The 15,359-nt window shown below is 43.5% G+C and overlaps 1 pseudogene; it reads right to left on the minus strand.

Annotated features, from left to right (window-relative positions):
- Window positions 1–2,638: 2,638 nt before the first annotated feature.
- LOC118612792 lies at window positions 2,639–2,757 on the minus strand (annotated as a pseudogene).
- Window positions 2,758–15,359: the final 12,602 nt, after the last annotated feature.

Here is a 15,359-nt window from a genome sequence, read left to right on the forward strand (position 1 = left end):
TTTACAAAACACATATCTGAAAAAATATTTGAATCCAAAATAGATGTTGCCAAGGTGAAGTGTTCAAACTCTTTTGGAGAGCACAACCACATCGATGAGCCATGCACAAGTTTCTTTTTCCCTACAGCCTCACAAGCAATAGTGTTATCGCTTTTTAAAATTTTTGCCAGTCTGAGAAAGTGGTATCTCTTTATTATCTCAATTTTCGTTTCCTGACACCCAATCCATTTGAGCATTTTTTCATATGGTTTTGGTGACTTGAATTTACTTTTCTGTTTACCGCTTTCACATTCTTTCTCCCTTTTTTCCTCTCGGATTGTCTTTTTCTCTATTTGTACATGCTCTTTGTCATTTGAATTATTGACTTCAACATTTGTGGTATGTTTTGTCACCCAGAGTTTCCAGTCTTGCTTAGGAAAAGTCTTTTTTGTCCTCAGGTTGTATGTGTAGTCACTTAGATTTCCTAGCAAGATTTCTTTTATATTTGAGCATTGTATTTACCTGGAATGTATTTTTGTTTAATACATCAGCAGAGGGTCTACCTGTCTTTTTTTTTTTTAATTTTTAAAAGGTTAATATATTTGTTTTTATTTTCTAAGGCAGGAAAATGGACTCAAAGTTGTGGATAGTGTTCAAGGGTCCACCTGTCTTTTTGGATAGATATTCAAAGTTGGGCCAAAACCACTTTAAAAATAAATCACCTTCTTCCCTGGGAATTAAAATGCCTCTTTTCTCATATGTAAATATCTGTATATCCTGGGATATGGTCATGGATGTTAATTCTTTTCTTACCTGTTTAACGATCCATTTTAAACTTCATCAATTGAATCATCCCCCTCTTGCTTTTTACATTTGTCTTGGTTATTCTTTCATATAATTTTTATACAATTCGAGAAAAATAATTATCCCTTCTCCATGGAGATTTTGAATGTAATTGCATTAAAGTTACAAATTAATTTGTGAGTAATTTTATATTTTATCAATGTTGACCCATCAAAGATATGGTGTGTTTTTCTATTGCATTAGATTTTGCTTTACCCCTTCAATGAAATTTTATAATTTTGTAGTATATCTGTACCATTTTCGTTATTCACAGGTAATTTAGAATTTGCCACGAAGGTAGGGAGTAAGGTGGGGTGTGGTTATGGGAGGGATCACGAGGGGATGGTTGCCTCTTCTTTTGTTTATTTCCTTTATCCATTCCATTCTAGAATCCCAACCACCCTAGACAGTTTGGTGTGTATCTTTTTCTTTGTTTCTGACTCTGGAAGACGTAGGTTGTCTTATGTGCATGTGTTTTTCATTTATCTATATGATTTTGAGTTATCCTTCACTCTTGTTTCTTTTTTTCTCTATTGGCATTTTGTTTTTGCTTAAATCAGAATCTTCATGTTTTTATTTCTTTATTTTTCTTAAGCTATAATTCACGTACCATAAAATTCATACCTTTTAAAATATACAGCTCAGTGGTTTCTACTGTCTTCACAAGGTTGTACAACTATCACCTTAATCTAATTCCAGAACATTTTTATCAGCCCCAAAAGAAAGCTCATACCCCTTAGTAGTTGCCCTTCATCTCCTCTTCCCATCGCCCCTGGCAACTGGTAATCTCTTTTCTGTTTCTATGCATTTGCTTATTGTGGACATTTCATATAAATGGAATTGTATTGTATATGACTTTTACGTCTGGCTTCTTTCACTCACTATATAATTTTCCAGATTCATCCACATTGGAGTATGTGTCAGTGTTTCATGGCCTTATGGTAATGTTTTACCATATGGAAGAATGAAACACATTTTATTATCTATCATCATTTGATAGACATTTAGGTCATTTTCACTTTTTGGCTATTATGAGGAACTTGGTTTGGAAGAGCCATCCAGGTTGCTTCATGCAAGTCAAATCTGTTACCCGCAGCTGCCCACAGGACTTTTGCCTGCATTTTGCCCACCCCTCTGCCCAGCGATGGACCCTAGGCCCCTCCAAATCCCCGTCAAGCAGAATAATGATGTGGTGAATGTGACTGCCCCTCTTTTTAATTTTTTTAAATTAATTTTTTATTACAGTTGACATATAATATTATATTAGTTTCAGGAATACAACATAATGATTCAACATTTATGTGCCTTATGAAGCGATCACCATACTATATCTGGATATAGTTGTAACAGTTATCATTGACTCTATGCCTTACACTGTACACTATATCCCCATGACATATTTTATAACTGAAAGTTTGTACTTCCTTCTCCTTCCCCTTTTCTGCTCATCTCTTCAACCACCTTTCCCCTCTGGCAACCATCAGTTTGTTCCCTGTACCCATGAGTTTGTTTTTGTGCTGTTTGTTCATTTGTTCTGTTTTTTAGGTTCCACAAGTAAATAAAATCATATGGTATTTGTCCTTCTCTTTCCAACTTATTTCACATAGCTGATATCCTCTAGGACAACCTATGTTGTTGCAAATGGCAAGATTTCATTCTTCTTTATGGCTGAGTAATATTCCATTGCATATGTGTATCTTTTTTATTTTTACTTTTATTTATGTCTTTTTTATTTTTTAGTCACGGCAACCCCTGGTTGTCCTCACAGATTACAAGGACCTTGTCAGCTTACAATCCCTTATTTTTTTATTTTTTATGCCTATAGCACCTGGTCTTCCAAGGTGGTCTCCCATCCAAGTACTAACCAGGCCCAACCCTGCTTAACTTCCAAGATCAGATGGGATCCGGCTTGTTCAGAGCAGCATGGCCGTAGACATCTTTTTTTATTTTTAAAACAGCAATCTGACACAATGTGATAAGCTGCTAAATTTTACACCTGAAACTTACTGGATTTTGTTACCCAATGTCACCATAAAAAAAAAGTTTAGGAGAAAACAAACAAAAAATAAAATAGCAATCTGGTCTTGCATGATTGATCTAATCAGTATACTGTATCTTCTGCTATTTCTCTGAAAATAATAATTGTGAGGCTATGTTGCATTTTTTTCTCCTTGCATTGTTTTGTTTTCTTGAATTTTTTTCCCCATATATTTATTCTGCTCTCTGCCTCTCATTTTGGAGGTTTCCCTAAATCTTTTATTTGAGTGTGTTATGGCACCAGGGCTGAAATGATTGAGAGTGGGGCGGTTCATGTCAGTGGGGGGTATCATTGAAGGTAAATTTTCCCAGGGGTCTCCTCAAATGTCAGTATAGGTCTTTCCTCCAGAATATTTGGTTTCTCCAGAAAAGACACCCAGCTCCTGTGGAGAAGGAGTTGTGGGGAATACCCTTGGGGTTCTCGGGTCCCAGCAGAGAAAGGGCTGGCAATCTCTCTCTCCAATACAGAAGCTCTCAGCCCATCCCTTGTTTTCAACATGGAGCTTCTTCCTCCCTCCTCATGCCTGGTACCTTCCAGGTGGAAGCTAATTTCATCAGAGAACCAACTTCCTACCCAGCAAGAAATTCCTACCCATTATTTCTTCAAATACTGCTTCAGTAGTCTTTATTGATAACAGATATTTATTGAGCACCTAAGTAACAAGCCTCATTCTAGATACCAGCAATATAGCACTGAGCAAATCAGACACTCCATGCCACTTGGAACTTGCCCATTCTAGTTCCTTCTGGAAACTTCTCTAGTGGAATACCTGGAATTATCCTTCATGCTCCTTAAAATTTTTCTCCCCTAGTTCTCATATCTCATTAACTAGCCTTATATGTAAATGGTTCTTTTTCTAACCACCTGTTTTTGTTTTATGATAGTAGACATTTTCCATGTCTATAAATATAGACCTATTTCATCTTTTTTTCCCCAATAACCATATAGTATTCCATTATGTGACCATAGCATTACATATTTAACCAATAATCTAGTATCGAACATTTAGTTTGCTTCTGATTTCTTCTTCATATTGTAATATATATATTATATTATATATAACTACATAACTACATAACTACATGCATACACATATGTTATATATAGCTATATATTACACACATATCATATATAAATCTATTATATGTATACAACATGTATATTATATATTCTATATATGTTATGTGTGTATACATATGTATATACAGCTGTATAAAATTCTTGCTAAAACTTTGATTAAGTAATTATTTTCTAAGAATTGAATCCTAAAAGAAAAATTTCTGGGTCAAAGGCCATTTATTAAACTTTTGGATACCCGTTGTCAGTTGCCTTCTAGAAACATCTTTCTCCAAATGGGCTAAGTAGGGCTCTAGCAAGTGACCCCCTCCTCGAAGTCAAATACCATCTTGGGGTGACAAGTTAATGAAAAATCACGTGCAGCGGCAAAACTGGTCATGAGAACAGCCCAAGTGTTGCAAACACTGTGCCTGTGGCCCCAGACAGGAAGGAAGGGGTGGGTGGGGTGGGTGGGTTGGAAAGTGGCCATGGCCTACTAGGGTTATTGACGTGCCAGGTGCAGGGACACAAGGAACCATCGTCCTGGAACCCAGGAAAAGAGCAAAGAACTCTGGCTGGAATTAGGGGGCCCAGCCACAGCCTGGGAATCTGCTCCAATGGGCTCCGCCCCTTCTTGCACCACTCATAGACCAGATGCCTGGGTCGCCCCACGTCTGGGGCTTTAGTCAGGGTGCAGACGTGGGCCCCTGAGTCTGGGGCGCTGGGCAGGCTGGATAGGATGCCTACCCCATCACTATATAGCTCTGGGCTCTCAGGTTTAATCTGAGTTGTTTTATTTATTTTTTAAATTTCTCTAAGTCTTGATCTCCAATCTGGAATATAGAAATAACACTAATTCCTGCCTTCTAGGGACCCCAGAGGGATTCAAGGTCATATTTACATGTGGGACATCATACGACAACAATGATAATCATAAACTGATAATTAAGAGTCAGAAAGTGCTTCTCCCATCCAGGCACTGCCTTTCTTGTTTATATAAACTAATTCCCACCACAGGCCTTCATGAACTGCCACTACTGCTGGCATCTTTATTTTTCACAAGAGCAAACTTTGAGGTGCAGAGAGGTCGAATAACGTGCTCTAAGCAGCCTAGATGGCAGAGCTGGAACTTGAACTCTGTCCTGTGACCCTGCAGCCCATGAGCTCAATTCCCGTGTGCTCCTGCCTCTTTGGGGTGGGACACAGCTTTTTGCAATTTACACAAAAGCACCCTACATCATAGCAGGGACTTCCTGCACCTTTGGGGGAGCTTAAATACATTGTAAGTGCAGTCGGTTCTTGAACAATGCAGAGGTTAGGGATGCTGACACCCACATAGTCAAAAATCCACATGTAACTTTCGCCTCCCTAAAAATTTACCTATTTACTAATAGCCTATTGTTGACCAGAAGCCCTACGGAAAACAAACAATAGGTAGACATATATTTTGTATGTTATATGTAAAATAAGTCAGAGAAAAGAAAATGTTAAGAAAATCCTATGGGTTGCCTGTGAGTTTTTTCAAACTGTCACTAATCTCCAAATATTTTTTTCCAACATATTTATTGAAAAAACCTGCATGTAAGTGGACCTACTCACTTTAAACTGTGTTGTTCAAGGGTCACCTGTAGTTATGATCATGATCACTAGTGACTGCTATGTCTGAACTTCCCAGGCCCTGATACACTCCAGCTTGTAGGCCTGCAAAGCCCATATCTCTTGTGGTCTCAATGACCTCCCTCTGCTCCTGGAGGTTGGTTCCCAGCACCCCAGCCCCTGCCCTGCCCGCCTGCTGGCCTGTGCCTGTGCTTTGTGGTTCAGGGGTGGTTTCCTGGTGAAAACGCTCTTTAATCTGCCCTGGAAGAGAGAAGAAGAAGGCAAGAGGGGAGGGGCCCTCGCCAGCTAAACTCTCCCTTCCCACCCTGAGCCTCGGCCCTAGCCCTACCCCTGACCAAGTCACCTTAACCTATCCCCCGCCCCTTTGGGAAAGGGAATGTGCTATTTTCATTCCTTGCTCTGTTCGCTGTTGGCCCGACACTGAGGTTTCTCGTCATGGAGAATCTGTGCTCAGAGATAAAGACCTCTGAGTTCTGGGTGCCAGCCAAGTGGCATGAATCCAGGTACCTTGGAAATCAGCCTCAGCCAACAACATTGATGGGATATAATGTCATTGGCAGATATTGGTTAAAGTTTCCAGGGACAGAGCTGGCATTAGGGCATGAAGAAGGGCGTTTTTTATGTGTATAGTTTAGTGACATTGAGTACATCCCCATCATCCGTCTCCAGAACTTTCTCATCTTCCCAAACTGACACTCTGTCCCCATTAAACACTAACTCTGCTCCCCCGCCCCAGCCCCTGGCTCCAGCCATCTCCTTTCTATGGATTTGACTGACTCCTCTAGAGACCCCCTATGAATGAAATCCTAAAGTATTGGTCCTTTCGTATCTGGCTTATTTCACTGATCATAATGTCCTCAGGGTTCACACATGGTGTAGCCTGTGTCAGAATCTTCTTCCTTTTCAAGGCTGAATAATATTCCATTGTGTGGATGGACCACTTTTTGTCTATCCAGTCATCCACCGATGGGCACTCGGGTCGCTTCTACCTTTTGGATAATGCTGCTGTGAACATGAGTGTGTCAATAGCTCTTGCTAAACTTTTTATTTTGTAGTGATTTTAGGCCTACAGAAAAGTTGCAAAGATAATGCGGACAGCTCCTGATTTCCCTACATTCGGCTTTTCCCAAATGTTAAAAATTTAACAAGACCATCCTTTGCTTTTGAAATGAACACTGGATGTTAGACAGCTTTCCAAATCGGCTGACAGAGGTGTCCCATCTGGCTCTGTCCCTTCACCCTCCATGACTCCAGGGGGGTCATTTAACCCTTCGATGCCCACTCAGTTTTCTTCTTTATCCTAAAATGGGGAGAATTACAGCACCTACTTCCTAGATCTAAATGTGACGAGGGTTTCGGTACACATAAAGGAGAGCGCTTACCACAGTGTGGTGCCTCTCAGCTGCTTTTACAAGTACGCCAAGACCTGCCTCCTTCCATGTGACGGCCATACGTTTCACACAGGGGCCACTGTTTTTATTTAACCAGCCCATGATGGACAGACATGTAGGCTTTGCTACCATGAACAATGCAGCTAGAATCTCTGCACGTGAATTTCCTTGCATGTGCAAGTTCATCAGCAGGATGCATGCCCCCAAAATTGAGGAGGCCGAGCAAAAAGGTGTACACATTTCAAAGCCTTGGCCTTGGCCTCCTCTGAGGCAATTCCCAGGACTTGGTCACATCTGCAATGACTGCATGTCTTCTCAAACTTTAATCTTAGCCTATCTGATACAAGAAAGGATGAAGAAGAGACATGACCTTGAGACAGACAGAGGAGGGGCTCCAACCAGGGGACAGGTAAAGGTCAGTGTGCTGGGGAAGCAGGAGCAGAGCATGCATGGTGCTGGGTACTTAAGACCACGAGGAAGGAAAGAGCGAATCATCCCATAGACCAGCGAGTGTCTCCAGCTAAGATGCATGAACTCTCTTCAGGGCTGTAGGGAAGTCTCAGGATTCTAAGCAGGCATGAGTAATGCCATCCCATCTGTTTCAGAGTCATCTCTCTGGCTTCTGATGGCAGGCAGGGATGGGTGTGGGCTGAGTCAGGAGCACCAAGCAGGAAGTTGATTCAAAACTAGAAACAGATGTCAAGTGTCTGGATCTTCAGGGACCATGAGATCCCTGTGGCAAGGACTGTGCCTGTCCTGGCCACTACAGTGGCTCCAGGAACCTGCCCTAGGGCCTGGTGCTGGAAGGGGCTGATAAGCATTTATTGACGGAATGAATGAAGGCGTGCAACTCCGGGGGTGGCACAAAAAGGGGGCTTTTGAGAAATAGTAAAGAAGTAACACCATCAGAGCTGGATGGTCAACCAGTTGCAAGGGATGATGGGGAAGGTGGCTTCCAGAATGATCCTCAGGTCACACCTGGGTGGGTAGACAATGTTGAGATGAGTTCTAGGGACATATCTCGGAAGAAGGTGGATCCATGAGTCTGGGGGTCCCTGAGAAGCAAATGCAACAGATAGAGATGAATGGGAGACAGAAGACACAGGATGAATGGGATGGCTCAGGAACAGAGGACAGGGAGTGAGGGACTGTCATGAGAAACAAACAGGTGCATCGATCGATACGCCTGTTTGTGAGCAGGAAAGGTGAGCAGGAGTCACAGATGAAAGAGTATATTAATCATGCCTTTTTATGTTGTATGTTTTCTGATGCTTTGCCATTCTGATCATTGATCCTGTGACACTGCCCCTCCCAGGGGTAGCTAATTCCTAGAGACAGCGAACACTTCCTTAGGCAGCATGCCCTTCGTGTGCAAGCCAGGCAGTGCAAAACTCACACTCACAACCACCTCCTTTATCACCTCTGCACCAGGGCCAATAATCTCCTGCTCTAATCACCCAGGGCCAAGTACCAGACAGCTAAAGATGGAATATTCAAATCAGCTGATCTTAATTCTCGCCCTGCCCTGTCTTGCCTTTCCCACGGAAACCACAATGAAGACTCTTCCCCACATCTTCCCCTCATTCCCTCTTCCTGATGGACGCTGGTGCTTCTGTGTATGGCCTGGCATGGTGTGTGCCTTCTTCTTCTAGGGGACTGAATACAAACATCTTCTCTCATTTCAGTCATTTCTGTGTCTGTGTGTCTTACTACACCTGGTTAAGACAAATCTTGGGTGCATTTTTGGACACAAGGATTTCAAACAGTACAGATGGTCAACAGTGCCAGATGCTGCAAGAGGTCAGGGCCGTCCAGAGTGGCTGGTGACTGCAGGAACTGAGGGGTCCCCAGTGAGACAGATGGGCTGGCAGTGGCGTGTGGAGGACAGAGTGTCATCTCTGAGAGGTGAGCATGAAGTTGGCTGCTAAAGGGAAGAAAGAAGGTTGTGGGCAGCTGGAGGGATACCACCTCGAGAAGCGTTTTTGCAGAAGAGATGGTGAAGGATTCTAGGAGCATGAGAAGACTTTTTCAATTACAGGTAGTGAGATTTTGAGGGACATTGGAGTGAGCAAAGGGGAGAGGAGTTGATTAGAAAGAGGGCCAGGGGCTCAGCTGACTCAAACTGTGCCCCTCAGAGCAGGCTGGGTGCTGTTGGCTGAATGGATGCGAGAGTGGAAGTGCCAGGGGCAGGGTGCAGGCAAGGCGTGCCCAGAAGGGACAAGCAGAGGCTTGAAGGTAGTGGGGAGAAAGGGGTCACGGGACCTCTGAGTCTGGACTGACCAATGGGAGAATAGGGCACAGTTAGAGAGCTGGAGACAGGAGTGTGAGAACACAAGGGTTGTGGACAGACAGGGATGATGATGATGATGATGATGATGATGATGATGATGATGATGATGATGGCAGCAGTGCTGGCTAATCTTCACCAAAGCCCTGTTTTGTGCCAAGCTCTGGACAAGCACTTTATGTACTATAAATGTGTAACCTCACTACAGGTTAGATTCTACACAAAGCCAGCTGCACAATTTGTGGGACCCCTTGTTTAAAAAAAAAAAAAGAAAGAAAGAAAGAAAGAAATACAAGCTTTTTCCTTTCTTCACTTGTCTCTCTCTTAATTAGTCACAGTGTTTTCTACTTTCCAAGTCATTCTCAGTAATAAGGACTTAAAATGTTAAATTCTCAGCCTGAATTGTACCACTCATCTTTATCTTGTCCAATAACAGTTTTCGATGCAAACATAAGAGCATTTTAAATTGTTGGCAAAACCCCCAAAAGCACACAGTTTCTATTTTGTAGCTTGCTCACAGCAGAACGGTGGAAATGCTGCACAAAACACCCACTTTTTAATGCAGGCACATTCTACCAACACACTCTCTTTCAGCTCGCTGGTGAGCAAGGAAGGGCTGAGAGAAAAAGGAATTGTGGGTTGTCCTCTCATTGATTCTACTTCTGTGTGATCTTTAGCATAAGTAGTTAGCTAATGTGGGACAGTAATGTGAGTGGGAAAAAATATGATAGAGTTTCCTGATCTTTGTTTCTTAGAACGCTCCTGCTTTCTTTCAGAGTCAGAAGCAGGTTCTGGTTTGCATGGAACCTGTTGCCCCTAGTGACTGTCAGTGTCTTACTCCATCCTAAACAGAGCACCACACACTCATGTGAGTCCCGCTGAGCCGTCACACATCATGGTCCACTGAAATGTGCTCACGGAGCATCACAAACGCTGTATGCACATCTTCACTCCTCTCCGTGCTCCATCGTCCCATAAAACTTCACTTACAAAGCATGAGTTCAGAGGTAAAATGATGAAGACTTTCCAGATGGAGACATGACGTTCAGTGAAATTAGTCAGACAGGGAAAGACAAATACTCTATGATCTCTCTTACGTGTGGAATCTAAAAAAGATAAAAATCAGAAAAACAAAGTGGAATGGTGGTTGCTGGGGGCTGAGGCACAGAAGAAATGGGGAGCAAACTTCCAGTTAGAAGATAAACGAGATCAAGAACCTAATGTACAGCATGGTGGTTATAGATAATAACAGTGTATCATATACTTGAATGTTGCAAAGAGAGTAGATCTTAAATGTTCTCACCACAAAAAAGAAATGATAACTATGCAATAGGCTGGAGTGAGTAGTAAGGTCTGGACAGAGGTCATCATCTTGCAGTTTATAAATGTATCAAAGCAACACCTTGTCCACATGAAACTTACACAGTTATGTGCCAATTATATCTCAGTGACTCTGGGGGCGGGGATTTCCAGGGAGCAACTGCAGAGAGACCAAGCGCAGGGCCCTTCTGAGTGTAATCTGCTCAGGCGGCACCCATGCAAAGCTAGTCTTGGTGCAGCGTTTGACAGATGGCGAGACAAAGGAGCAACGTGCCTGAGCGTGCCCAGCGGGGAAGTGGCAGAACCACCAACACCAACACTCGTTATTGCGCAGCTAAACTGCATTTTAGACGCTGGAAAGAGGTTCTGCTGTCCCATCCTGGGTGTCTGGTCCCTGTGGGCAAATTCATTTGTGCTACCTTTTTCTTGGACTTCAGGGAAAGTGGGCAGATGTTCGGTTAATACAGGAGTTTGGCTGACATGTGTTTATTTTCCTAGCACTTTTTCATAATTACATAGAAAGACTTAATGGCATATGAGTAATCTTACTTAAAAAGAAAAAAAAAACATAATAGCTACAAAAATGCCTTCCTTCAGTAAGAATAGTGGCTGGCTTTCATGCTGGGTTCTGTGGCTGAGTTTCATGGCTGGGTTTTGTGTTGAGTTTTATGGCTGGTTCCAAGACTGGGTTTCATGCTGGGTCCTGTGGCTGATTTGGGTCTTCAAAAACCTCTATACCTTCTGCTCTCTTGGCTGAGGAAGTTTCAAGTTCAGTTGAAAAGATACTGCAAAGATATTTTGCCCTAGTTTGAAGCAATAAATTAAAGAAAACACCACAGGCTGGATCATATTTGAGCTGGGTTAAAAATGACCTCTCTGAGGAGTGAATGCCTTCATCTCAGAGGAGAGGCAAGCACCCTGGGTTTGAGCTTGGAGAGGAGAGACTGGCAAAGATGCTGAGAGAGGTTATTTGGAGTGGGGCTTTGACCGGGACGCCAACTGGTTTTGCTGGTGCTCTGGGTACAAAGTGCAGACATTTTGTTGTTCTGCCCACAACCTTGTTTTCCTCAATTATTTTTGGTATTAAATATAATATTTAATTAATGTTTAAAATAATGTTTGTTATAATTACTATTCTGTTAGAAATACTGTTTATAGTATAATTTAAGTATATAAATAACATTTTGTTATTTTGGGAGTGTGTGTTTTGAGAACCCAGGATTTTTCAGGAAGGCATTGGAATGTTTCTGTAAAAGCACCTTGTGTGCTGAGCACCTACTGTGTGGTGGGCACTATCTAGGCATTGGGGACACAACAGTGAACAACCTGAACAAAGACCCTGCTCCCCTGAAGGGGACACGTTAGCGGGGATGGAGTAGATTGTGTTCTGCAAGAACAGCTGTAACAATCTGTCGCATCCCACTCGCTCTTCTTCAGTGTGAACTTGACACCCCTGCACAAGAGCTGGGTCTAGGTCCCCTCCCCTTGGACCTGGACAGACCTTCATGTCCACCTCCTTAACCAGTCGGGTATGGTGGAAGTGATGCGATGTCCTAACGGCGGTGAGGCTCATTCCTGGCTCCATCTGAGCACTCCTGCTGGAACCAGCCGCCACGCCACGATGAGAGGAAGGCTAGGACACACAGAGGCCACCCTTGCAGTCAAGGCCTAGCTGAGCCTGGTGGGGAGGGACAGGTAGCCTGGAATTAATTAACTGCCTTCCCAGCCTTACTGTGACCATTGAGAAACCTTGAGTAAGACCCACTCAGCTGAGCCCAGCCAATTCCCAAAACTGTGTTTCAGTGGGGAGGGGATGACATTACTCAGCAAAAGGTAACAGGAACCAGGAGAGACATTAGATGAACAAAGAGGAAAATTTCAGCCAGCGATATGGAGATGCAAAAGCAGAGTGATGTATTGGAAGGGGGCTGCTTTAGCTTGGAGCATCAGGAGAGCCTCTTGGAGGAGGCGACATTTGAGCTGAGACCTGAAGGATTAGGAGTCAGCTATGATAAGAACTAGGAAACAGCATTCAAGGCAGAGGGAAGAGCAAGTGAAAAGGGTCTGAAGCAGGAATGAACAGCAGGGAGGCCGATGGATTTGGAATAGAGAGAGCAAAGGGCCAGCAGCTGGGAGGTGATGCGGGCCTATTGCTGTGGTTGTTAGGGCTGAACTTATTTCGATTTTTTTTTTTTTTTTTTTTTAGTGTGCCGAGGGGCTGCAGGAGGGTTTTGAGTAGCAGCAGGATGAGACCCAATCTCTCTACGGGGAGTGGGGGTGACAGGTGGGGCTGCGGCATTTCTGGGAGGAGACCACCAGGGCAGCCTTAGTGGACCCTGGGCACTTTTGCTTTCATGGGACCCCTCCTCCATTTAAACAAAACTAGTAATTAGATTTTTGAAATGCATTAGTATAAAAATGAATATAATACAGGCTAAATTCATGATTACATATTCATTATTTTTTATTCACTTTTCTCTTCTGATCTTAAAAGAAATTAAGTTCAAAACATTTTCATGGGTCCCTAAAGGTATTGTGGGCCCCAGGCACAGTGCCTAAAGGATGAATTAGCGCTGCAAAGCCATTCTCGTGGCTGAAGACTAGGTGACGGCAGAGTCTATGCCCTCAGGGGACCTGCAGTTAGTCATAGAACTAGACCTGACAGGCAGTCAGCCAGCTGACCTTCCAAGAGTCACATCCTCAGGGGATCCCATGTCCTGTCAGATGCCCCTACTGATGGATGTATTGACAGAATGATGGAGACTCAGCCAAACCTAGAGGATGGTGGCGGCAAATAGCCCTCCCCCATGCACACTGTTGGAAAAGGTTCTAGAGGAATGCGGAACCTGTTACCTTACGTGATGCTCAAGGGAAGAGGGCCATGGCCGCCATCTAGATGGTCAACTCCAGGGAGGAGGGACTTTGTCAATCACTTTCCTGGCTGAAACCCAGCATGGTCCCATGCACACAATAGCTGCTCAGTTAGTATCATTGGTACACTGAAGAAATGGACTTACTGCTTCCTGTTCAGGGGCTTGGACAGAACCAGTGTGAAGACAAAAAAGACAGAGAGGTGAAGGGACTATAGAAATGTTAGGGGTTATAGGTCATGGGAAGTGGGATTCTGAACTTGGGTGAAGCGAGCTTCTACCGAGGTCTCTGTAGGGGTGAAGTCCTGGCAGTTTTCCCTCTCCCCACATAACGAGTCCCTCTCTGGTGTGTCCTGACATTTCCCTCTGCCCAGTAAAATTTTGGATTCCTTTCTGTGGCTGTCTGGGAGAGCTGGCCACGCATCAATCTGCCTCAGTTTCCTTCTGGGAAGCCAGGGACACAAGGGTAGGGGGAAGGCACAAAACAGGGCGTTTGTGAGCATCTCCCTCTGGGAGTTCAGCCTCCTGCCACATCTGGCGAAGGCTGTTTGGCACCCCTCGAGTCAACAGTAAGTGCCTTTCTGAGGTAACAACAAGACGAAGGGGAGGCAGGACTGTGTAGGAGTTGAAATAGCCCTCGGAGTTTGAATCGCATGTCCAGTCCTTTCTTAGCTTCATGACACTGAACAACTTAGGGATCCCCTCTGAGGCTCAATTTCCTCACCTGTAAAGTGGGGGAAATCATAGTTTCTACTTCCAGCGAGGATCGTGTAAATTCAGTGAGATCGTGGTGGGCAGCCCTAAGCACACCGTCCGGCATAATCCAGTGCGGACCCCATAAACAGCCTAGAAAATAAAATGGGGGTTAGAAAGCAACAGCCAACCTGAACCAAACAACAAAATAGTTGTCCTTCAATATCAGACTCTGATTTAAGATACCGAGGGAGAGAGGTTGGGGGGGTGGTGGTGACAAACCAACATGAAAGTTCACAGAGAAGAAAAAGGAGGTGAATATAATTGAGGCAAAATTAAGAGGAGAAAGGGAGTCTTATTGAATATGAAAATGCATCGGAGAGTTAAAATAATTAAATAATATTGCTCAAGCAATGAAATTTGAGACAGAATCTGTGCTTGTGTGTGTGATTTTTGCAAAATGAAGGTAGTATCACGGATCAGTAAATGCTATAAGACAATTAATTAACAACTTGAGAGAAGAAAAAGATCCTTTCTTCATACTACATTAGAACACTTTGGGATTGAATTTAGCTGTTTATGACCCCCAAAAAGCCTAACGGTGACTGGAATAGGGAGGGAGGAGTTTGCTATCACTCATGTAACATGCAGTCTGGAAATAAAGAGCCCAGTGCCGGTGCAGGGGCTCCAGGGTGATTGCTGGGACCCAGGGCCAGCCCATCTTTTTATATCACCATCCCTAGCCATGTGGCTTTTGTCCTTGTGGTCTCAAAATGGCTGTTGTGCTTCTAGGCGTCATGACTGTGATCAAGGCAGCAAGAAAGGGAAAAGACTATGTGTAAAAAGGCAGGGATGACAGAGGTTTCTCTTCTAATCAAAAAACGAAAGCTTTTCAGTAGCCCTTCCATCAATGTCCACTTACGTCTCTTATGTTAGCCACAAACAGCTCACACGGCCACTTCTAGCTATAAGGGAATCTGGGGAAATTTGTATTTTAAATGGAGCCTGATGGTGTCCCAGATAAAATCAGTTTTTTTTAGTAATGAAGAAAGAAAAATGAGTATCAGACCAGCAGCCAAGCGTCTTTGCAAAAATACCTGCAAACAAATTTCAGGGGTGGCATTCAGCCTCTAAGATGGCCCCCTTTGATCGTCACCTCCTGGTATTCAAGTCCCCTCCCCAATGAAATCAGAGGTGGAGTAACCTGTGTGATCAATGGAATTCTGTCGGATAGTATGTGACTTTCAAGGCTGGGTCATAAATGG

This window comes from Rousettus aegyptiacus, unplaced genomic scaffold (genome assembly GCF_014176215.1).
Source record: "Rousettus aegyptiacus isolate mRouAeg1 unplaced genomic scaffold, mRouAeg1.p scaffold_m13_p_16, whole genome shotgun sequence".
NCBI lineage: Eukaryota > Metazoa > Chordata > Mammalia > Chiroptera > Pteropodidae > Rousettus > Rousettus aegyptiacus.